The sequence below is a fragment of the Pinus tabuliformis genome, chromosome X (genome assembly GCF_031772625.1).
Source record: "Pinus tabuliformis cultivar Carrire ecotype Pingquan chromosome X, CPIR1, whole genome shotgun sequence".
NCBI classification, from domain to species: domain Eukaryota; kingdom Viridiplantae; phylum Streptophyta; class Pinopsida; order Pinales; family Pinaceae; genus Pinus; species Pinus tabuliformis.
In genome coordinates, this window is record NC_142308.1 from 1,666,405,294 (window position 1) to 1,666,429,866 (window position 24,573).

Here is a 24,573-nt window from a genome sequence, read left to right on the forward strand (position 1 = left end):
GGAGTAAGAGCAAATTTTATTTTATTTTATTTAATTTATTTATTTATTTTTTTTTTTTTTTTTTCAGTCCGAGTCACAATAGAATGCATTTGATGCAGTCTTGAATTTATCGCATGTGATGCTTCTGTGAATAATGTGTTAAGTGTTTTGAATTGTTTTATAATGATAAAATTGGCCATTATACTCATTCATCCCACCTCTTAGTATAATCATAATTCCAACAATAATAAAATCTTCTCAATTATTAGACTAAATCCTTGGATCATATTTGACCTATAAATAATGAGATGAAAAGAGAAATAATATTATAGTCACTCCACATATAACATGGTATCCTTGTGAGGCACCATCAAAATAACCCCATGGAATGGATTGATTGAGAGGTGGCATGATGAGAACTCTAATCTTTTCTTCTTTTGGATCAATTTAGACTTCATTACATAATTTTGTGATCAATCCCACTCTTATATCAACATTAAGTTCACACACGAGAAAATCATACTATTCCTTAACCTCCATATGTTGTTTATAAGAATGCATGGGAAGGTTCAAATTGAGGAGTTGTTGTGTCCTTTCACACATGAGAAAATGCTACTATACCTTAAGCACCATGTTGTTTATAAGAATGCATGGGAAGGATTCAAATTGAGGAGTTTGTTGTGTCCTCTCACCACTTTTTTAAACATTCAAAAAGTTCATCTTGGAATCAAGAAGACTAAAATCCCAACACTATATAAGTCGTATAGTAACCGACATTATATAGGGACAAAAAATGAAAAGATGAGTGATGGATCCATTTGTTGATATGCATAAAGGGCACCTTCTTGGCCCTTCCTAGATTCTTTTTAGAGGTTTTCCTTAGCAAGAAGTTTATTATTCAACACTAACTAGAAAGAAATTTTGCATTTAAGAGGGGCATGGATTTTCAAAATAGTTTCACACCACCAAAATTTGTGGCTTGTGAAAAGAGAGTCAATGTAAGAATTATGACAAAGTTTGGAAGTAAAATCTTCATCTTGGGCTTTTTTGACCAAGTTAGGTCATCAGCGATATCAAATTTTAGTCAGAAGTTTGTAGACATAAGGCCTATGATTCCTTTCCATTCATCTAACAAAATTCCTAGAAGCCCCAAAGCTATAGCGTACTTCCATCCAACTCTTGTCTTAAGATTGGGGTGAATGGGATTTGATATCTACTTTAAAAAAAGAAACCTTCCCAACGAATGAGTTTGATAAGAGGAGGAGAAAGAAACAAGTCATTCCTTGATCCTAGTCATGGGTTAAGACCTAATTTGACATACTTGTCATTTCCTATTCTCCATGCTGTCCATTATCTAATAAGGGGAAGGTCGAAACCATGGCTTTCCACACATTGGACTCCTTGGAGGATTTTTATGGTTTCCTAATCCAGTCTAAAAAGGAGAGAGAGGGGATGTATTTGGCTTTGAGAGTCCTTCCCCAAAGTGATGTGTTGTGAATAAGCCTTTAGAGATTATGGGTGGCCAATGATTTAATGAATAATAATATATTCTTAACCCCCTAGCCACCTATATTCTTGGGGATAGCTATCTTGTCCCAGTTCACCAAGGGCATGCTTCCTGCTTAGTGGGCTCCCACCCAAATAAAATGAAAGGTGGATTTTTATTTTTATTTTATATAGAATGCCTTTGAGAACTAGTGTTATTGAGCACCAATACACATGTGTACTTTCTAGCATAGCTTTCAGAAAGGTTAGTTGCCACCTCTTGAGAGTAATTTATTAACTCATAATGAAATCATTTCTTTGATTTTCTTGACAATCCAATACCAACTCACATAATGGTATGCATTGATTTTAAGGTGAAAAACTAAGTGTTTGAAGCTAGTATCTAGCGTAATAAGAGAGAAAGGGGAAATATGGACAACTTACAAAGAAATTTGATCGTTGAGGGAGAGGGGTATAATAACATATTTGTGTATTAATCAATATCCTAGTAGCTGATTTTAAGAGATCAATAATTGATTCTCGATGGGACAGATCCCCTAGATTCCCCACAAAGAAGACTAATATATCATCAATGAAAAGGAGGTGTATGAGAAAATTATTCGAGGATACCTCAATACCATTATAATATCCATCTAACTTGTCCTCATGTATGAGAACACTAAGTGATTCTACTCCAAGGAGAAATAGGAGGGGAAAAGGAGGGTATTGTTGTCTTAAACCTCAAGAACCCTAAAAGAAAGGGAATGGGGCTCCATTTATAAGCACCATTAAGGAAGTTGACTTAAGACAACTCATGATTCAATTCACAAAATTAAGCCCCATTCCCATCTTAATAAGCACTAAGTGTAGTAAAGTCCAACTTACCCTATCAAATTCTTTGGGTAACACCATTTTAAACAAATTATGAGTCTTAATAGAATGAAGAGTTTCCTGGGCGAGGGATACAACATCATAAATATTCCAATCATTTAAAAACCCAACTTGTTCCTTTGATATGATGTCACTCATAAGAGGTTTGATTTGTTTGGAAATATTTTTTGGAAGGATTTTACAGGCAGCGTTGCAATAAGAGATTGGAAGAAAGTCTAGAAACATAATCCCATCTTGTTTCTTAGGTATAACATTGAGGAAGGTAGATTTGAGTGCTCCAAACACATTCCTGTAATGGTGGGATTCCAACAACACCTTAAGTATATCATCTTTTAAGAATTCAAAAAAATACATATAGAATTCCACTTGCAATCCATCAGGGCCCAAACTCTTCCCCCTTCTGCATAGAGAATATCACCTCTTTTAGCTCATTTTGTAATACCTCTTCTTCTAGGGCCTTTTTCATTTCCTCATTGATTATGGAGGGGATTTAGAGACAACCTCCAATACTTCCTAGATGGGAAAAGCAACCAGATCTTTAAAAATGGTGTTATCACTTAGAAGACTTCCTCAAAAGTTATAAAAAGAAGGAATAATCCAAGGTAACCACAAACTTAATCTTTTAGACTCGGGTTCTAGCCAACCTAAGTCCAGAGAGGGCTCTCTTTTTATAATTTAAATATGTTTCAGGTGTGATTTCAGGCTATTTCTTAGTGCTCAAGAGGTTTGATTTTGATTGGGTGGGGGAGTTCTGGGAACAGATGGGCAGAACAGGCCTTCAAGCCATTGGGCTATGGAGTCAATCAAAGAGTGGCTTAACTGAATCAGATCAATTGCTAAAGGAGGAGTTCACAGGGTAGGCTAGCACAACAAAAAGAAAATTTGCAGGTTCAAATGGATGAGGTAGTCCTAACCAGGGTAAAAGGGCAATGAAGAATCCTTAAACTGGGATCAAGATGAAGAAAAGAAGGATGATTAGTAGAAAAGGGCAACTAAGAATCCTTTACTATGGACCAAAAGGGGGAAAACTATGGAAGTAAGGGAGCAATTAAGAATTCCCAGACTAAGATAGTTTAGCAGAAAACAGTGAGAAAGTAAACAATCAAGACAGAGAGCATTAAAGCTAATTCTGAAATATCATTCCTTGTTTACCATTCAGATTTCATAGAGAAACATGTGAATATTTATAAACATGAAGAGAAAATAGTAATAAACATGAAGAGATAATACTTATTTTATTTCCACTGTGCACAAGAATCCTGTGAAATGTCTTTAGCTTTATTTCATGATCTAGCAGGCTAATCCAATCTTGATTACAATAGATCCTTAACTTGATATGGAAAGTCTACAGAAATGTCTTTGAATCCACACTAGTTACTTCAAAATGTGAAGTATTTATACAAAAAATATTACAAAATATCTCATAACAGTTTGAGAATTATTCTAGGAAATCAAAAATATCTTCAAGCATGAAGATAGAGATAGATGGAAAACTGCTTCTTGCTGTCCCTTTTATTATGATTGTGCTGGCTGTTGTAGTTCGAATTTGGCTCTTTCAGTTGTTTGATATTTGTGTGCTGGAATCAATTTTTGTCTTCAACCTACTGATACTCTTTACCTCCTACACTTTGACCCTGTTTCATCTATTTTACCTGGCTGCCATCAGATTTACTGTCGTAACTTTATAGTAAATATGTTAATTTTACCCACCATTCATCTTCCGGTAATTTTGTCTTCAGAATTTTTCTATACGTCTCATCAGCTTCAGTGTACTTGGAAAAATTTGTCTTGTTGACAAACAGGTGCTTTACCTCATGCTCTAGGAAGAATAGATTTTCTAGATTATCATACAATACCTTTCGTATGGGCAAAGATTTTACCCCTGAAGTACTAGCTTGGTTGCTGGCCAACTTGTTTAGTCTTTCAATGTAGTCCTCTTGGGTCATAAGCTTGTCATGGATGACCATAGGACTGGGGAGGCCTTTTTCCCTCAAAATACCAAACTTTGTCATGAATCTATCAATATCAGCTTGGATGCTTTGGCATTTCTTGTCAAGGTTGAGCATAAGGTTCATTTCAGTAAGAACCTTCTTGATTTCTAAGATGGTCCCTGTCCTATCTTCTATGCCCAGTTCATCCAGCTGATACCTATTCTTGCTATTCAAGAGTGTTATCAGTTGGTTGGCCTCTTTAGGCTTGTCTCCTAGCTCTTCTCTTGTCTTTTGAATTGCTTCGGTGGCCACTTTCACCAGTTCAGTTTGCTAAAAAATTACTTGAATTGATGGCCAAACATCATTGACAGAGTCAATGATGTTGGACCAGAGCATCATCTTTATTTCTCCTAGTGGCTGTTGCAATGTCAATTCCTTTTCAAGGAATTTTATCCTTTCACTGATTCTTTGACTCTTCTGGGCTTCTTCTTTCTGGTGTATTTGTGCAAGCTTACAGTCAGTTTCCAAGCTTGACACTTTTTCTTTAAGCCTTTTAAGCTCTGTAGCCTAGATAGTCATTTCTTCCATGGCTTTCACTAATTCTGCTGCCTTCTTTGTAGATGTACCTGTGATTGGTATGGTTGTAGTTGGTGGAACTGTTGGTGCTAAGGAAGTAGCCAATGTAGAGGGCACTGCTGTAGAGACTGTAGGAATGACAATCTGTGGAGTGGTGGCCAACTCACTCTGTTTAGACTGCATCAATTTGTCTAGCTCTTTCTCTGTTTCCTTTAATTGATCATTTAGCTTAAGGACTAAGTCCATAAGCTCTTCTTGTTCCTTCCGAGTTTCTAATACTTCAGTTGTTTGTGGATGATGCAGATGAGGGATTTTGAGCTGCTTTTTCAAGGTAGCTATGTCATCATTTTTCCTTTTGATTAACCTTTCTACAGCCTTTACATCCTTGGGATCATGCCCCAACTCTATGATTAAGTCCTCTAAGGACTTTATCCTGGTATCCTTGGCCTATGAAGAGGCCTTTTCTAGTTGGAATTGCGCTGATATATTATTCAGCGAATTTTGTAGTTGATGTGCTGCAATGGCCTTGCTGGTCAATGTGGAATAGACCATTTCTCCAGTCTGTTTATGTAATTCTATTTGGTTGATAGGATGTATATCTTTTTCCATTACCTCAAAATCTGTCTTCAAGTAATCTGTTATAGACCTGGGCTGCTGTATGGTAGGTTTCATAAAAGTCATTTGCATCTTACCTTCTTTTACATCAAAGGCTGACATTAGCATTGTTTGATTAGTGGGAGCCATTTTAAGGTATTGTGCATAGCTCTGGGTCTTCAACCTTTCATTTCTGGCCTTTATATCTTTGTATTTCTCTCTAATGTCCTGGTCCTGTCTAGTTGGAGACCTGAATGAGGATACTTCCACACTCTGTTGTCTTTCCAGCATTTGAGCCTATGTAGTGGAAGGTTCTTGTGTTCCTCCAGAGGGAGTGGCCTGCCTGCTCTCTGCCCTTTCTGTACCTGTGGTTCCAACTGTTTCCTCTGTAAACTCTTGTTCTGAAAAAGGATTTAACCTTTTCCTTTTGACATAATTTTGTGCAATAGGTCTGCTAGAAGGAGTGGCCTCCTCCCTATCTCTTTTGGGATTCTTCTCCTCATTTAGAGGAGTCTGTACAATAGGAGGAGTACTCATGATGTGTTCTGGCTGAGCCAACTCTTCTGATATGTCTGGTTGTTCTGATTCTTCTTGCTCTTGAGGTCCTTCCTCTACTTGTTGCTCACTGTGTTCCTGTGTTTCCCTTTGGGATAGGGATTCTCCGGGCACCTGTAAAAAGGAATCTTCATCAAGTCTCCTCTCTAATTCAATCAATACATTATCGATATCAACTTTTGTGCTATCTCTGTCTACTAAAGTGTTCTCCACCCATTCTAGTTGATTTGCATATTGTTCTATCTCAAGAATTCTGTGGTGGATGTAGGGAGACAATTTGTTCTTTTGTCTTCTATTGCAGATGAAATCAAAAGGGTCATATCTCCATATGAAGCTCTGTTTCAGTCTGAGCCTTTGAAGGATTTCTTCTGCTACTCTTCCAGCTTCCCTACTGTTGCATATAAAGGGGCCAAGCTGGTCTTTTATTTCTAGTTGAGCTTTCTTATTTTCCTTCACAAAATGTACCTCATCTGAATTAATCATTTGCCTATAGTACTCGAGAGCAAACAATATCATGGGGAGGTATCTTGGTAGTTTGTAGGGTGCTAACTCACAACCATATATTCTGATTTCAGTGTGATTTTGGTACAAGTACCAATCTCCCACTCCGTATTGTTTGGACAACTGTAAGACCCTTTTGATATCTGCACTGATCCTAGGAGAGGATTTCCTAACAACATGGTCTCCACTAGGTGCACAAAAAGATCTATGAAATCTGTATAAGTATATGGAGAGTCATGTTGGTGGATTAATGGGGTCCAAAAGATTACTGATCTTGGGTTGCCTCTGGTATCAAGCTTTTGAAGTGTGAATGGGAATTTATCAGCTTGATAGTATAGGAAAAGATGATATAAAACTGATGAGTATTTGAATACTCTTTCATTGTCCATTCTCATGAATTGATCATGCATTTTATCTGCAATGAATTTGGCATAATCAAACATGATGGCAGGGGGCTGTCCAAGAGTGTAAATGGACATGAAGGCTATAATGATCTCATCAACAAACTCACTGGTAGTATGGCCTAAAACACTAGATATCATTGATATAATGTCTTGGCCAAGTTCAGAGAATATGGTCCACATGTATGGGGGAGGGTCCTTTGGAATGTATTTCTCTTCCCTAATGAAGGTTTGGAATAATTGAGCAAGTTTGATGGAGGTGATTGTAGGGAACCTGTCAAGCAGGTCTCCAACAGAAATGGGGGTCAGGTTTTTCCCTAGTTGCAACTGCAGTATTTCATTGATGGATTCAACAGTGATGGTGAATAATACAGTATGGTCAGGAGTCATCACTGCTCTTTGGCTGGGACTGTAGTTCATATGGCAATAGTGGACAATTTCAGGGAAGATATGAACTCTAGGGAATTGGTACTTGGGAAAATTTGATTCCCAAAGACCTATTTTGTCTGCGTGGTTTAAGTACTGGTCTCTGTACCTGCAGTATAACTTCAGTGGGGATTCATGGACAGAGGTGTCTTTGATTTGAAAGTCTTTGTCTGCCAAAGGGAGATGGTCTAAGTCCCGGTGGGGAGTAGTAATTGGTAGGACATTCAATGCAACTGGAGCAGCCATCCTTGGTTCTTGTGGATTCAAGAATGGGGGCAAAGGGTTTTCAGTCAAATTGGGAGCAAATTGGTTCAATTCAGAGTAGTTTGGGGTTGCTGAGCAATTGTTTTACTTAATTACTTAATAACTTAAAGCAATTGAGTAACATGTTTGGGAATTAGACAGGGTTTCTCGGTGAATTTGGATAAATACCTAGTTTTGGCTCTGAACGGGTTGATGGGTGACTGTGCACGCTTTGCAGGAGGCATATGTGACTGAAGAATGGACTGGACGTTCAGCAACTTCGACAGGTTGACGGTTGAACGTGGGTTGGCAGTTGCATGGAGGTCTGAGTGTTTTCCACGATAAAACCAAAAACAATGAGTTTTTTAGTTTTATATGTAAAGTCAACCAATTTGGCGGGTACACAGGGAAAGGTGTGTTTTGGCATTAAGTGGGGGATGAGACGTTTTGTCATCTAGCGGGAGGCGGTAAACGGGTTTAAGTTGCATCGATTTTGGGTTGGGGTGGTTTCGGGGGGAGGTCGTCCGATTCCATTTATCGAGCGACACATACCATTGGGGTCGAAAATGAAACCACCCACATCGGGCAGGTAAAGGTCGAGCTACGGAGGCCGCCCGATACGATCGATAGCTGTTGGATTAAAGGGGGCTGATTGAACAGTGATCAGGGTGAAAGGTTTGAACGAAGGTTAAATGGAGGGTCCAGTGAAGGTTTAAGAGCACGGGATTAACTTAATGAATGGTTTATAGCTGATTAAGGGTGTTGGGGGTGATTTCATTGGCGGGGTGATTATTAATTAACTGCAGATCGGTTAATTAATTTCTTTTGGATAGGGTTCATATAAAGTTTATATTTCAAACTTTTCGGGGCAGGATATTAATATAAGGGTTTTTATTATATAACTATAGGGGAAGGGTCTTATTGCTTTTTTGGGATTTAATATATATAAGTTAGAAATTAATATGATGATGTCGGGGAATGAATAAAGCGCTAAGTATAATGTATTTTGTTAATTTTCTTTTTTGTAAACACATGATACTTAGGCTTCAAAGTTTTTTTGGGTTTTTATGAGAAAAAGGGGTCTTTTCATGGGGGAATAATTACTTTTTCTAGGATAACAAGGTTTTATCCTTAGAGAAAGGGGTTTATTAGGGGAAAATGATGTTTTTCTTAGGAAAAGGGATTTGTTGGGGAATATGAGTGAATTTGAAGGGGGTGAATGCTTATGAGGAGACTTTTAGTACTTAGGACCTATAAGTCATTGGGCCGAGGGTCCGGTCCCTCCAGAAGTCAGAGAAATGCTCTGAGCCCCTTTAACTTAAGATTTTAGGTACTTTAAGACTTTTCTTGGAAATTAGTTAAGTGGAAAATGTAATGAATGAGGGAGTTTAATCAATTGAATTTATGTACTTTGATAAATGCTCAATTTTCATCCATACTTAGAACTTTGATGATGAAGGTGAATAATATGATCTTATCTAATCAATCATCACAATTCTTCAACCATTCTTCTACTTACCCACCTACTCATCCTACCATTTTTTACTTCTCTTTATTAGTTGTGCATTTACGCTGGCAAACCATTTATCAAAACTTTTCTTTTCTTTTAGAATAGGAATCTATCTAAACCTAACCTTATTACATCCAAGGGATCAGATTAAACAGTTGAGCTCTTTTTATTTACTCTACCTAATCTAATTATCTGCAGAGATTAAACAGTTTGGTCAGATTTTATTCTCTATCTCTAAGCATAAAATTGAAAACATGAAAGAGCCAAGTTTAAACATTTTGACCGTCCATGTATTGTGGCTAAGGTAACAAGCTACACATAATATTTTATTCTGCATCAAAAGTAAATAGTAGTGGCATTTTGACTTGCACACTTTCATGGTAATTTTTCTTTCTCGGGGTTCATTTTTTCATCTTTTTTGACCTTTTTATTCTTTTTTGTCCTTTAATTTTTCTTTTAGGACATACCCTCTTTACATTTTTTTAATTTTTTGATTTTTTGGAAATGGAAAACAGCTGCAGAAAGCAAAGGTATGTACATATTACAGATTTGACCTTAGCCATTCAAAAATTATGACTCCTATTGGTATAGGAACCTAACAGTGGCTCCACTTGGGGATGGCATTTCCTGGTGAAATGTCGAGAACTAATAGATCAATGGCCTTCTGAATTGTTGTGATCTTACTCTGTAACTTTTCCCTTTTACTTTGCTGCATTATTGGTATTTATCAAGAACTAGTAGATCAATGGCCTTCTGAGTTGTTGTGATCTTACTCTGCAACTTTTCCCTTTTACTTTGCTACATTATTGGTATTTATGACAGTGAAACTTTTGAAGCTTAGGGCCTTCTCTTCGAGCTTCAACTCCAAAATTACCATCCAATCAACACTAAAATTTTTGAAGAATAAAATATGTACAAGTGATTAGTGAAATCGGTGACTAGGATCAATGTAGTGCTTAAGAATTCGATCATTAGATGGTCCTCCTTCTACTTCTGTACCATCCAATTCTTTGAGGAAAAAAGAAATATTACACCTGAAAGCATAAATGATGTAAGGGCCTTTCCATAGGAAATCAAACTTCCCATGTTTACCTTTATCCTCCCTTCTTGAGTCCCATCTCAAAACTTTATCTCCTAGATAGAAATCTTTTGCCTTGGTCCTTTTGTCAAAATATTTCTTGATTCTCTCCTGCACAACTTGGGATATGATATACACTTCTTCCCTGGTCTGTTGTAGGTGAATTATCTGGTTGATCCTCCTTTGAATATCGTTTGGCTCAACCTGTACTTCTTGGAGCAACTTCATCACTGGTGTTCCCAAGGAAGATGGGAAAACAACCTCCATTCCATATGTTAGACTCCGTCTCACGTCAGAGATTGATTCTTCTTCAAAACCCTGTTTTGAAGAAGAAATCATAATGTATTGTTTAAATTATGTAATATGCTCCAGCTCTTCAAAAGGCCGCAGCGACTTCAAAGCTCCTATCTGCACAAGCACAATTCAGAAATATCATTAGCAATCAGAGGCAAAGAGTTATGTGGAGAAAATACCAATTGCAGCAGTATCAATTGCACAAGTTCATGATGGTATTTTGAAAGATGGTACACGGATGGTTATAAAGATGCAACACTTGCAAATAGAGACAATGAGGCGTTATGGTCTTCGTAATCTTGCTTGGATAGTTTATGGAGACAATAAAATGGAACAATGTGGCAATACTAGGGCCACAGTACTCTGTTCTTGCTCATGTGATTTCGTATGTAACAAGTGAACTCCACATATCAACTCTGTCATTTGGAGCAATAGACCCAACTCTCGCCTCATATCAATACCCTTATTTTATTTTTATTTTTTCGCATAGCACACAGTGATTTCTATGAAATGGCAGCAGTTGCTGCCGTGATTGGCTCTTATGAGTGGAGGAATGTTGTCGCTGTGTATATAGATGATGACTATGGGAGAAATGGAATATCGGCCCTCAGTGATGCACCTAGAGATGTAAGATCTAAAATTTATCGTAAAGAAACGTTGCCTCTGGAGCCAGTGAAAGTGACATCGGTAGTGTCTTGGTACAGTTAGCATTGATGGAGTCACGAATCTTTGTGGTACATATGAATCCTGATGCAGGTCTGAATCTTTTCTCTGAAGCACTGTACCTTGGAATGTTGAACAGTGGCTATGTTTGGATAGCTACAGATTGGCTGTTTTCTGCTTTGGATTCTAGCATTCTTGATTATGATACCATGAACTCACTCCAAGGAGTCATCAGTTTACGTCGGCATATTCCAGTTTCAGATAAGGAGCATGATTTCACTATTAGATGGAACAATCTACATAAAGTTGGGAGTGTTGATGCTCGCTTAAATGCATTTGGATACTATGCTTACGATGCTGTCTGGGCAATTGCTCACTCTTTACATACTTTCATAAGTGAAGGGGGAATTGTGTCTTTTACAGAGTATCCTCAGGTATCCAGCGCAAGTGGAAACAAAACAGAGCTAGCAAAACTCAAGGCCTTTGACGAAGGTCCAAAACTGCTGAAGATAGTGTCAAAAACTAATTTTACAGAATTAACCGGTCCAGTGAGTGTGATAACAGAGGGGACTTAAATGGTTCTAGTTTTGAGATCATCAATATTGTTGGAACAGGGTATCGCAAGGTGGGTTATTGGGTAAATAAATCAGGTCTATCTGTTACGCCTCCAGTAATAAAGGGTTCCAACTCACATGCCATACATAGTGTAGGTCAGAAACTGTATGATGTAATATGGCTGGGTGAAAACAAACTTGTGCCATGAGGATGGGCCCTCCCAAACAATGGTAAAAATCTTGTCATAGGTGTGCCCAGAAAGGTTGGATTTCAAGAGTTTGTGAAAGTAGAAGATAACAACGTGTTCGATGGCTTCTGCATTAATGTATTTATTGCTGCAGCGAGCTTATTATATTATGCTCTTCCCTACACGATTGTAGCTTTTGGAAATGGCCATAAAAATCCCAATTACGACGAGCTTGTGCAACAGGTTGCCTTAAAGAAATTTGATGCAGTAGTTGGGGACATTACGATTGTGACACATCGGTCAAGGTTTGTGGACTTCACGCAACCTTACATAGAAGCTGGCCTTGCTGTGGTGGCTCCGCTGTGAGAGAAAAATTCCAGTGACGCTTGGGCTTTTCTGCAACCATTCACGGTAGAGATGTGGTCTATGACTGGTGGATTTTTCCTTGTCATAGCAGCTGTTGTTTGATGTTTCCGTGTTGCTGATATAAAAGCTGCAGTATCATTAAAAAGAAAAACATGGTAATGATTGGGTATTTGGTTTGCCACGGCGGTAATTGGGCTTTGCCTTTATTTTTGATAACGATTTGTAGCGACATCTTAGCTCCACCGAAATCGTGTGACTGGCCTCATTACCCCATACAGGATGTTGTTCCATGATTTCCGCCAGCAATTAATCTTTTGGAGATTTTGTGGGACTGCCAGCGATTGTTGTCATTATCAGCTGAATCGGTGGACTACTAGCTTGAAGGTTATGCAACGTGGCAAACCAAACTAAAGTGAAGATTATCCATTACAGCCAGAGAATGCGATTTGATTCAAATCTTGGTCCTATGGAGATCTGCGCTCCAGTTTTGCCTCATAATTAGCCAAATCATCAACAGAATGTTAGTTTAAAGTTTGTTTTATTAAAATCGCCAATGTATTTCCAGAAATTCGGGAGCAGTTGTAATTTCCAGCATATGCAAAGTGGCAGAGAACGAGGAGCGATTGCCTATGCTTGTCTTCAGTCGGGATTGACACCTGTAAATGCTACTTCATCAGTTATCAAGTAGAAAGAGCGCTGATTGTTTTGTTTTAGTTTATTTTGTTAAATAAGAATAAAAACAAATTCCTGGTCTTGGGGTCGACTTGTTTTCCCCCAGCTGTATTTTGTTTCATATTTTTGTGATGTTAGTTAAAACAGCGCCCCTGTTTTGGGCAGCAGTTTTATTTATTGTATTAAAAATGTCATTTGTAAGTAGAATGTGAGAGAGGGGAGTTTTTCTGAGCGCTGGGAGCTGCTGGAGAAGCAGAGAGCTTTGTATTGTACAGTTTTCTGCAGAGAATTTAATGGAATTTCACAGCTTTGTTTGCTGAGATTCATGTGGTATGTTGATTTAGCATAAGTTTTTCCCTTTGTCTCATATGTAAACTGTTTTGTTTCATTCACCTCATGATCATATCTATTTGAGCAAATGAAGTGATTAGGTAGGAATTCATAGTATTATATGCTCCTCCTATAAGTTTGTTCAATTCAATGTTTTCTTCTGTTTAAGGAGGATTCGAAGTATTATTTGCCCTCCTTAGCTCCTCACCAGTCTTGCCATCCCATTTGAAACCAGATTTGGTGTTAAATTGCATGCCTACCTTGCCTCAGTTGATAACCTGTGTAGTCATTATATTTCTCTGTTTGAAGCTGTGATTTTGCCCATGCAGCCCAGAAAAGCCCCGTCATTCAATTAAAAAACCCCAAAAATCATTAAATCAAACCCCCTATCAATTTACTAGCCTAAAATCTTTATTCTTAATTGGTCAGCTTAATCCTATTGAAAGATCTATCAAATCTGACCCGAGAGAGCCTTCTCATACCTCGTAGGGCTAGCTACGAGGTGAAATGGTTTGATGTAGCCTTGAGAGTTTGTCTATCTCAGCCTAGGTGAATTCCAAGCGCTAACATATTGGCGACCATACTGGGGAGAACATATTAATCGTTTGCTCATTGTCGTGTTATTTCATAAGTCTTAGACGGAGCCTGAAGTTACGCCAGAAGCCTTCGAAAACGCTCTTGTTTTACATCAGCGCAAGTAGATAAACGCTGCTTCAGTCAATCTCCGTGAGCTTGTGAATACGACCACTTCGATTGCATTTTACCCCAGTACATGTATCAATTTCAGATCTGATGCTGATGGTGGACAGCAGTCAAATACTTATGCAGGCTGAACCATTCACCTGGCGACTCCAACTCGATCCAGACATTCCAGTGCCTGTTGATATGTTCATGCAATGGTAGGGTATGTGGCAGACCCTGCACTTTGTGAAGCTCTAGATGGCGATAGAGAGTTTTTAGCGGATATTGAAATTAATGAAGAATTTTTCAGTATTTTCCTTCAATGTTTGAAATCTCCGAAGCTTCATCTTGAAGGCAAAACTAGATTTTATGAGTTAGTTGTTGAAAGAGTTGAAAATGAGATTCAGTATCTCGATGAGCAAATTCAGTCTTATGATTTCCAAGACCCTAAAAAGTTCTTGGAAATCCTTCCTCCTTCGCAACAAGAAACAACAGACTTGCCTATAGATGTATACATTGATAATGTGCAGCTGGAAGTATGCATTGCAGAGTTGGGGCAGCCAACAGAGTCCGGTGTCCGTGATCCTATTGCGGCATATATGGACATATTTTTCACTCTGATGGACAGATCAGGCTGTCTTTTCCGTGACCGGGCTCAGTATGTGCATGAAGGGCTGCCAGCAATTGCATCTGTGACTTCGTGGCAGCATTCTCAAGCGGCTTCATTGTCAGGTTTAATTGAATGGTTAATATGGCATTTTAGCATTACCTGATCTATTGTTTGTACAGCAGATTAGAATAGGTTATGTACATAAATAAGCAGCCATAAGGGCAGCATCTTGTTTTAGTTTGTTTGAAGATTGTTTCAGTTCAGTTTCAGTGTGAAAATAAGTCAAGAGTTGTGTTGATGATGACTCCATTGCCCAATGGTGGAGGCACTGTCCGCTCTCCCAAAGTTCTGCGGTTCTTGGCACCTCCAGGAAGCTGCAGCTGCCATCCCAAATGGAGCCAATGTTAGACTCCGTCTCACGTCAGAGATTGATTCTTCTTCAAAACCCTGTTTTGAAGAAGAAATCATAATGTATTGTTTAAATTATGTAATATGCTCCAGCTCTTCAAAAGGCCGTAGCGACTTCAAAGCTCCTATCTGCACAAGCACAATTCAGAAATATCATTAGCAATCAGAGGCAAAGAGTTATGTGGAGAAAATACCAATTGCAGCAGTATCAATTGCACAAGTTCATGATGGTATTTTGAAAGATGGTACACGGATGGTTATAAAGATGCAACACTTGCAAATAGAGACAATGAGGCGTTATGGTCTTCGTAATCTTGCTTGGATAGTTTATGGAGACAATGAAATGGAACAATGTGGCAATACTAGGGCCACAGTACTCTGTTCTTGCTCATGTGATTTCGTATGTAACAAGTGAACTCCACATATCAACTCTGTCATTTGGAGCAATAGACCCAACTCTCGCCTCATATCAATACCCTTATTTTATTTTTATTTTTTCGCATAGCACACAGTGATTTCTATGAAATGGCAGCAGTTGCTGCCGTGATTGGCTCTTATGAGTGGAGGAATGTTGTCGCTGTGTATATAGATGATGACTATGGGAGAAATGGAATATCGGCCCTCAGTGATGCACCTAGAGATGTAAGATCTAAAATTTATCGTAAAGAAGCGTTGCCTCTGGAGCCAGTGAAAGTGACATCGGTAGTGTCTTGGTACAGTTAGCATTGATGGAGTCACGAATCTTTGTGGTACATATGAATCCCGATGCAGGTCTGAATCTTTTCTCTGAAGCACTGTACCTTGGAATGTTGAACAGTGGCTATGTTTGGATAGCTACAGATTGGCTGTTTTCTGCTTTGGATTCTAGCATTCTTGATTATGATACCATGAACTCACTCCAAGGAGTCATCAGTTTACGTCGGCATATTCCAGTTTCAGATAAGGAGCATGATTTCACTATTAGATGGAACAATCTACATAAAGCTGGGAGTGTTGATGCTCGCTTAAATGCATTTGGATACTATGCTTACGATGCTGTCTGGGCAATTGCTCACTCTTTACATACTTTCATAAGTGAAGGGGGAATTGTGTCTTTTACAGAGTATCCTCAGGTATCCAGCGCAAGTGGAAACAAAACAGAGCTAGCAAAACTCAAGGCCTTTGACGAAGGTCCAAAACTGCTGAAGATAGTGTCACAAACTAATTTTACAGAATTAACCGGTCCAGTGAGTGTGATAACAGAGGGGACTTAAATGGTTCTAGTTTTGAGATCATCAATATTGTTGGAACAGGGTATCGCAAGGTGGGTTATTGGGTAAATAAATCAGGTCTATCTGTTACGCCTCCAGTAATAAAGGGTTCCAACTCACACGCCATACATAGTGTAGGTCAGAAACTGTATGATGTAATATGGCCGGGTGAAAACAAACTTGTGCCACGAGGATGGGCCCTCCCAAACAATGGTAAAAATCTTGTCATAGGTGTGCCCAGAAAGGTTGGATTTCAAGAGTTTGTGAAAGTAGAAGATAACAATGTGTTCGATGGCTTCCGCATTAATGTATTTATTGCTGCAGCGAGCTTATTATATTATGCTCTTCCCTACACGATTGTAGCTTTTGGAAATGGCCATAAAAATCCCAATTACGACGAGCTTGTGCAACAGGTTGCCTTAAAGAAATTTGATGCAGTAGTTGGGGACATTACGATTGTGACACATCGGTCAAGGTTTGTGGACTTCACGCAACCTTACATAGAAGCTGGCCTTGCTGTGGTGGCTCCGCTGTGAGAGAAAAATTCCAGTGACGCTTGGGCTTTTCTGCAACCATTCACGGTAGAGATGTGGTCTATGACTGGTGGATTTTTCCTTGTCATAGCAGCTGTTGTTTGATGTTTCCGTGTTGCTGATATAAAAGCTGCAGTATCATTAAAAAGAAAAACATGGTAATGATTGGGTATTTGGTTTGCCACGGCGGTAATTGGGCTTTGCCTTTATTTTTGATAACGATTTGTAGCGACATCTTAGCTCCACCGAAATCGTGTGACTGGCCTCATTACCCCATACAGGATGTTGTTCCATGATTTCCGCCAGCAATTAATCTTTTGGAGATTTTGTGGGACTGCCAGTGATTGTTGTCATTATCAGCTGAATCGGTGGACTACTAGCTTGAAGGTTATGCAACGTGGCAAACCAAACTAAAGTGAAGATTATCCATTACAGCCAGAGAATGCGTTTTGATTCCAATCTTGGTCCTATGGAGATCTGCGCTCCAGTTTTGCCTCATAATTAGCCAAATCATCAACAGAATGTTAGTTTAAAGTTTGTTTTATTAAAATCGCCAATGTATTTCCAGAAATTCGGGAGCAGTTGTAATTTCCAGCATATGCAAAGTGGCAGAGAACGAGGAGCGATTGCCTATGCTTGTCTTCAGTCGGGATTGACACATGTAAATGCTACTTCATCAGTTATCAAGTAGAAAGAGCGCTGATTGTTTTGTTTTAGTTTATTTTGTTAAATAAGGATAAAAACAAATTCCTGGTCTTGGGGTCGACTTGTTTTCCCCCAGCTGTATTTTGTTTCATATTTTTGTGATGTTAGTTAAAACAACGCCCCTGTTTTGGGCAGCAGTTTTATTTATTGTATTAAAAATGTCATTTGTAAGTAGAATGTGAGAGAGGGGAGTTTTTCTGAGCGCTGGGAGCTGCTGGAGAAGCAGAGAGCTTTGTATTGTACAGTTTTCTGCAGAGAATTTAATGGGATTTCACAGCTCTGTTTGCTGAGATTCATGTGGTATGTTGATTTAGCATAAGTTTTTCCCTTTGTCTCATATGTAAACTGTTTTGTTTCATTCACCTCATGATCATATCTATTTGAGCAAATGAAGTGATTAGGTAGGAATTCATAGTATTATATGCTCCTCCTATAAGTTTGTTCAATTCAATGTTTTCTTCTGTTTAAGGAGGATTCGAAGTATTATTTGCCCTCCTTAGCTCCTCACCAGTCTTGCCATCCCATTTGAAACCAGATTTGGTGTTAAATTGCATGCCTACCTTGCCTCAGTTGATAACCTGTGTAGTCATTATATTTCTCTGTTTGAAGCTGTGATTTTGCCCATGCAGCCCAGAAAAGCCCCGTCATTCCATTAAAAAACCCCAAAAATCATTAAATCAAACCCCCTATCAATTTACTGGCCTAAAATCTTTATTCTTAATTGGTCAGCCTAATCCTATTGAAAGATCTATCAAATCTGACCCGAGAGAGCCTTCTCATACCTCGTAGGGCTAGCTACGAGGTGAAATGGTTTGATGTAGCCTTGAGAGTTTGTCTATCTCAGCCTAGGTGAATTCCAAGCGCTAACACCATAGACAAGCTGATAAGGACTGGTACCAATGGATTTCTTTGTGGTTAGCCTATCTGCTCACAAGGCATTTACTAGCTTCTTTTTCCAGGTTTTCTTGTTATCTTCCAACAATTTGTTGATGATATTCACTAAGCTCTTGTTGGAAGACGCTGCTAGTCCATTTCCTTGGGGATAGTAGGTCATGGAGTGACCTAGGATTATATGATATTTGTTGCAGAAATCAATCATCCTCTTTGATTTGAAAGCTGCTGCATTGTCTGTGATGATTTTGGTTGGGCAACCGAATCTGGACAGAATGTTGGCCTCAAGGAATCCTATTATTACAGTATCAATGGCTTGTCTTGAGGGTATGGCTTCTATCCACTTTGTAAAATAATATGTAGCAGTCGAGATCCATCTATGTTGGGCAGAGGAAGGGGGATGAATTTCACTAATGAAGTCAAGACCCCATTGTTGAAATGGTGCTTCGATAGATATTGGTTTCAAAGGTAATGGTAATAGTTTTCCTTTTCCTTCAAAAATCTAACATTTATGACGCGAGGTTACAAATTTATTTTCCAGTAAAGATGTCCCCCACAGTCACCTGCATGAAACTCTTGTAATATTTTGTCAGATTCTTCCTTTAACAAACAATTAAGAAGGATGCCTTCATGATTTTTCCAAAATAAAACATTATCAATTATGCAAAACTTCAAAGATTTCATTTTTAAGAACCTACTTTTAGTCCTGGATAACTCAAGAGGAGCTTGAAGGTTTTGTAGAACATATATAATGTCAGCATACCATGGTGAGTCAATAAAGGCTTGGTTGATCTGTGGAGTCGCGATCTCCTCTTTGTTATCCAATTTTGCAATAAAATCAATGTCTAGGGCCTGATAGTTCGATTCAGCCATAAGTTTGGCTAAACCTTGGCCTTTGATCAATTTTTTATGTTTAATTTCTAAGTGATATTCTAATATGGTAGCTATCCACTTCCCTCTATTTCCATCTGGTCCATCCTGCGTTAGGATGTCTTTGACTACAACATTGGGAACATAAGCTATTATATGAGAATACAAGATGTAAATTCTAAAACCTTTAATGGCTTTGACTAGAGAAAAAGCTTGCTTTTCCATTATATTATACTTTAGAGGTGCATCTCTTAGGGCTTGGCTAAAGAAGGCTATTGGTTGTTCAAAACCCTGATCATTTTTCTGCAGTAGGACTGCAGTAATGGTATGTTCTGAGGCGAAAGAAAAAATGATGAAATCCCTATCAAACATTGGACTGATGAGAACTGGTGTTTGTGTTAAGGCTAGATTTATATCTTCAAAAGACCTTTTAGCCTCAAGTGTCCATTTAATAGTTGAATCTTTCTTTAACATGTTATTTAATAATCTAATTATTTCAGCTAAGTTAGAGATAAATCTTCTCAAAAAGTTTATTTTACCTAAAAAGGCTTGTAGTCCTCTGATGCTCCTAGGATGTGGTATCTGTACAATGGCTTCAATTCTTGCCGGGCCGATCCGGATACCATCTTTGGAGATTATGTGGCCTAATAATTTTCCCTCTTCCAACCCAAACAAAGATTTTCTAGGATTCAGAGAAATTCCATACTTCCTACACTTGGTGAAGACCTGCCTCAGGTGATCTAGGTGTTGCTGATCTTATTTAGAGAATATCTTGATATCATCTAGGTATATTACAAGGAAGTCATGGATTTCCTTATCAAAGGCTATGTCCATTGCTCTTTGAAAGGTGGCCCCTGCATTTTTAACCCAAAAGGCATCTTCACATACATGAAAGTGCCCCAAGGAGTAGTGAATTCAATTTTTGCCTGATTGTTTGGGTGGACTAAAATCTGGTTATAACCAGAAAACCCATCTAGCAGTGAGATTCTGGTTGAAGCTACTACCCTCTTTATATGTGATCCATTTTAGGAAGAGGGTAGTTATCCTTGAGTCAACACACAATCTAATTTCGCCAGTTTTCTTTCTTGTAGGTACCAAATTAGAAACCCAATCTGAGAATCTAATTGGTGCAATGACCTTGGCTTCGTACATTCTTTTGATTTCCTTTTCAATAGAAGGCAATAAAATGGGGTTAATACTTCTAAGCTTCTATCTAAAAGGCTTTTGGTTTTCTTTTAAGGGAATGGTGTGTTATATTATGCTGGTATCATAGGACTTAAGGTCCTCATAACTCCAAGCAAAAACATCTTGGAATTCCTTTAACAGTTCTATGTATTTCACTTTTTCATCAGGAGGTAAAGACTTTGTAAGTTTTATCAGTTTGGGATCTTCTTTAGAGCCTATGTTGCACTCCTCTATGTCTGATTTTAAGGGTTCCATCTTTAGCTTTCTAGGGACATCGTTTGAATCAAACAAGTCCTCCAAAGGAGTTAATCCTTTGGGCAAAAAATTGTCTTTAAGGTTGATGACTTCAGATTCTTCGTCGATTTCCTCATCAATTTCAATTTGTTTTAGATTTTGAATATCTGATTTTGTAAACTTCATGGGATGGAATCTATTTATCTTTTCATCTTATACTTGTTAATTTCTATTTTATCAGTGTAATCAAAATCTAATGTTATGTTAATATCTATGTTGCTATTTACAAATTCTTCATCTAAAGTTAGAAAACTGTTAATTTGTTGGTCATTTGTGAATACTTGATAGTTCTTTAAGTTGTTAGGAATAGCAGGTTTGTGCCTAACCTCAGCAATGTACTGATGGTTAGGATGAAAAGATAACTTGCAAGTACTAGCAAACATAGCCAAACTGTGAGCTTGCATATTGTATTTTCTTGGAATAACAGCAAGCTTTGTTTCTAAAAAGGTATTTAATATTTCTACAACTATTCCTATATAAAATCCTAACCTAGGATCCCTAGTCATATAAACAATGTTGATTTGTTTTATTACCAACTCAGAATCTCCCATAATAGAGACTCTTATGGCTCCTAACCTTTTGACCAATTTGAGACCTAAAAAAAGTGCTTCGTACTTGGCCATGTTGTTTGTACATTTAAAGTTCAATCTATAGGCATGACCTTTTGAATGATCATTTTCTAAGTTGTAAATCCATACACCTGCTCCTGCACCTAGTTTGTTTACTGACCCATCGAATTCAAGATGCCATAGAATTTCATGCTCATAATTCCTACTGTGCGGGGGAACAAAATCTTCTTTGACTAAAGTATCTAGGTCATCTTTATTATCTGAAATCTCTTGAATTTGGACACTTTGATTTTCTTTTGCCACTGAAATTTCTTTTGGTTCTCAAATAATGTTGTTTGAAGTGTCTTCTTGGTTCGATTCAACATTGTAAAGAATGAAAGAATCAATATCAGAATGCATTGAATATATAGGAAAGTTTTGAGGCCTCTCCTGGGTACTCACTACATACTTCATCAGAGTCTCTCTATATAGTTTTTTAGGATGTCCAAAGACTAATATGGTAGCATATGACATGTCAAGTTGCAGAGATCCCTGGAGTTTGGCACCCCACGATCTAGACAACAACATGCCATATTTAGGTGGTATATTAGCTACAACTATGTCCATAAGAATGATCTTAGTAGGATACTGCACTAGGGAAACACACAGGTCTTTTATAAGTCCTAGGCACTTAACTTGGCTTGAATCAAATGAAAACAAGTCTTTGTAAGGCTTAGTGATATCCAATTTTAGCTTCTTCATAACAGATTTAGGCATAAGATCGTGTGAAGCCCTAGAGTCTAGCATGGCATTATTTAGGATTTTATCGTGGATGTTAAGGATAAAGTAGAAGGGTGGTATCCCTCCTTCCACTAGTTTTCCATTAACATCAGGACTGAAAATTAACTTAGGCTGATCATCAAATAAGTTAACGGAGTCTTCATTCTCAACGAAGTTTAAAGATTTACTTATTTGAGATTTTTAAGTTTCATGTTTCATCAGTTCTGTTAAAGGAATTGAGATTTTAAGTTTGGCCACCTCTGCTCCCAAATTGAAAGGAAAAGGGGATTTGTCTGTTTGAACATTTGAAATATTAACAATAGGGTTTGGAGTAGTTTGTTCTTCTTTTTCAGTGTTTAGAGTCTTTTTTATTGGATTTTCTAATACAATTTCTGGAGACTGTTCCACTGTTTCCTTGAAGGGAACCGAAGTGGAACGTTGCTCATTATAAGGTTGGTCATTGGTTACATCTTCAACGGTGGGACCGAGAGGGTTCTGATTTGATCTAGAAAGGATTTGGAGAGTTTCTGTAACTGGAGCTACTTTAACTTTCTTACGTTGATTAGGTATTTCTTTCTTGTTTTTCTCTGGAGCATCAGTGTTCTTTTTTCTCCTCAAATTGTACTCTTTATGCACTTCGAAGATAGCAGAATCATATCCTTGCTTGTAGTCGAATTCTCCAGTTTGGGTTTGGAACTGCTGAAGCATTTGTAATTCCTAATCATATTGAGTTAGAAAGATAGTTTCCTCATCATCCAATCCCATTAAGTTAATTTGGGTGTCTTGCTCAAGGTATTTGGAATGGGAAGTTTCAGCATAGTTTTCCTGGAAAGGTGGTCTGATATTTTGATCAGGCCCATTTTTACCAGTATTTTGGTTTCGATTCTTCCTAAAGTTTGGATTCCTCACTGGAGGTGCCTGTTGGTTATCCTGGTGAGGTTTCCTTTCAATGACTTCTATCCTATCCATCAATTTTTCCATTCCTTTGGCTAAAGCATCCATTTTTTGATCAAAGGGTGAGGTTTCATCTTTCAAGGGTGTTCTTCTTTCGTTTCTAACCCTGGCTCTTTTGGCTAGCAGATTAGCTTCTACACTAACTGCTACACTCTGCATATCTTCTAGGGTTGGGGGATTCCTCTCTCTCAGTTGGAAAGCCATATCAGTGTCAAACCCATCTGGAAACTTTATCAGGGCTAAGCCAGGTGGAGGTCTAAGGTCAAGTGGTATTGCGTTATATACATTGTTAAACCTAGTACAGTAGTCCTGAATGGTTTCGTTTGGTCCCCTCTTGATGTTTTCATATTCAGAAAGAATTTGAAGAGGGTTCTTTTTCTTCTCCCACCTATGTAAAAATTGTTGGTAAAAAACTTCTAAACTATCTATACTATTGTTAGGTAGAGCTCTAAACCATGTTCTCACTTCTCCAGCTAGAGTTTGGGCAAAAATTCTCATTTGGACATCTCCTATGTCAATTTCATGTAGTTCGAAATAATCTATCATTTTTCTTGTGTGCTGTTGTGCTGTGTAAGATCCAGTGCCATCAAATAGGACAATTTTACTCTGGTAGTCTTGTGGCATGGCACCTTGAGGAGCAGGCATCACAAGAGGGGCATATCTGTTTGCCATAGCTCTGAGTTGGGCAGGATTGAGAACAGGAGTTGGGGTAACAGGGGGATTTGGGGTAACAGGGGGATTTGGGGTAACAGGGGTAATGGGTGTTTGATGGGTAGTGATAGGCTGATGGGGAAGTGAAGGTATGAATGGAGATGAGGAATGAACTTCAGAAATGTGAGGAAATGATGGTGAACTAAAAGAAGTTGAAGCTGTTTCAGAAAGTTCAGGGATCCTATCAGTAGTAAGGGATGACTGAGGGGAATTCAGAAGGTATTGATCGTTTGACAATTTTGCCTTTTGGACTTCAACTTCTGCTGTAAATTCTGGATCTAGAACTGTGTCATCAAGTGCACTCTCAGACTTGGTTCTAAATAGGGAAAGGTTAAAATACTCGTCAAAAGGGAGGTCTTTTACAAACAACCACTCATTAGGGCGGGAATTAGCTTTAATTAAAGGTCTTGGGCTTGCTCAACTTTCTTGTCTTCTCGCTATTCTCGAAATAAGGTTGGGATTGTCAAATACTGGGAGAGGATTTGGCTTAGGGTTGGCCCTAGTATAATGAGTTCTCCTTGAAGCCAGATTTCAAGATTTTTTTGATTATTTTCTTTTTTATGAATTTTTATAAATAACTTCTAATAACCCTTTAAGAGGCTTAAAATAAAAATTTGAAATTTCTCAAAGGTTTATTAAGACTGAGGGTTTGATTCCCCAGTATGGTCGCCACTATGTTATCACTCAAAAGTCTTCCCTAGAAGTTATAAAAAGAAGGAATAATTCGAGGTAACCACAAACCTAATCTTTTAGACTCAGGTTCTAGCCAACCTAAGTCTAGAGAGGGCTCTCTCTTTATAATTTAACTTTGTTTTGGGTGTGATTTCAGGCTAGTTCTTAGTGCTCAAGAGGTTTGATTTTGATTGGGTGGTGGAATTCTGGGAACAGATGGGCAGAGCAGGCCTTCAAGCCATTG

At 38.2% G+C, this 24,573-nt stretch overlaps 2 pseudogenes; both read left to right on the forward strand.

The window, feature by feature from the left end:
* Positions 1–10,778: 10,778 nt before the first annotated feature.
* LOC149146403 (glutamate receptor 3.5 pseudogene) lies at positions 10,779–12,377 on the forward strand (annotated as a pseudogene).
* Positions 12,378–12,387: 10 nt separating this feature from the next.
* Positions 12,388–16,864, forward strand: LOC149146404 (glutamate receptor 3.5 pseudogene; annotated as a pseudogene).
* The last annotated feature ends 7,709 nt before the right edge of the window (positions 16,865–24,573 follow it).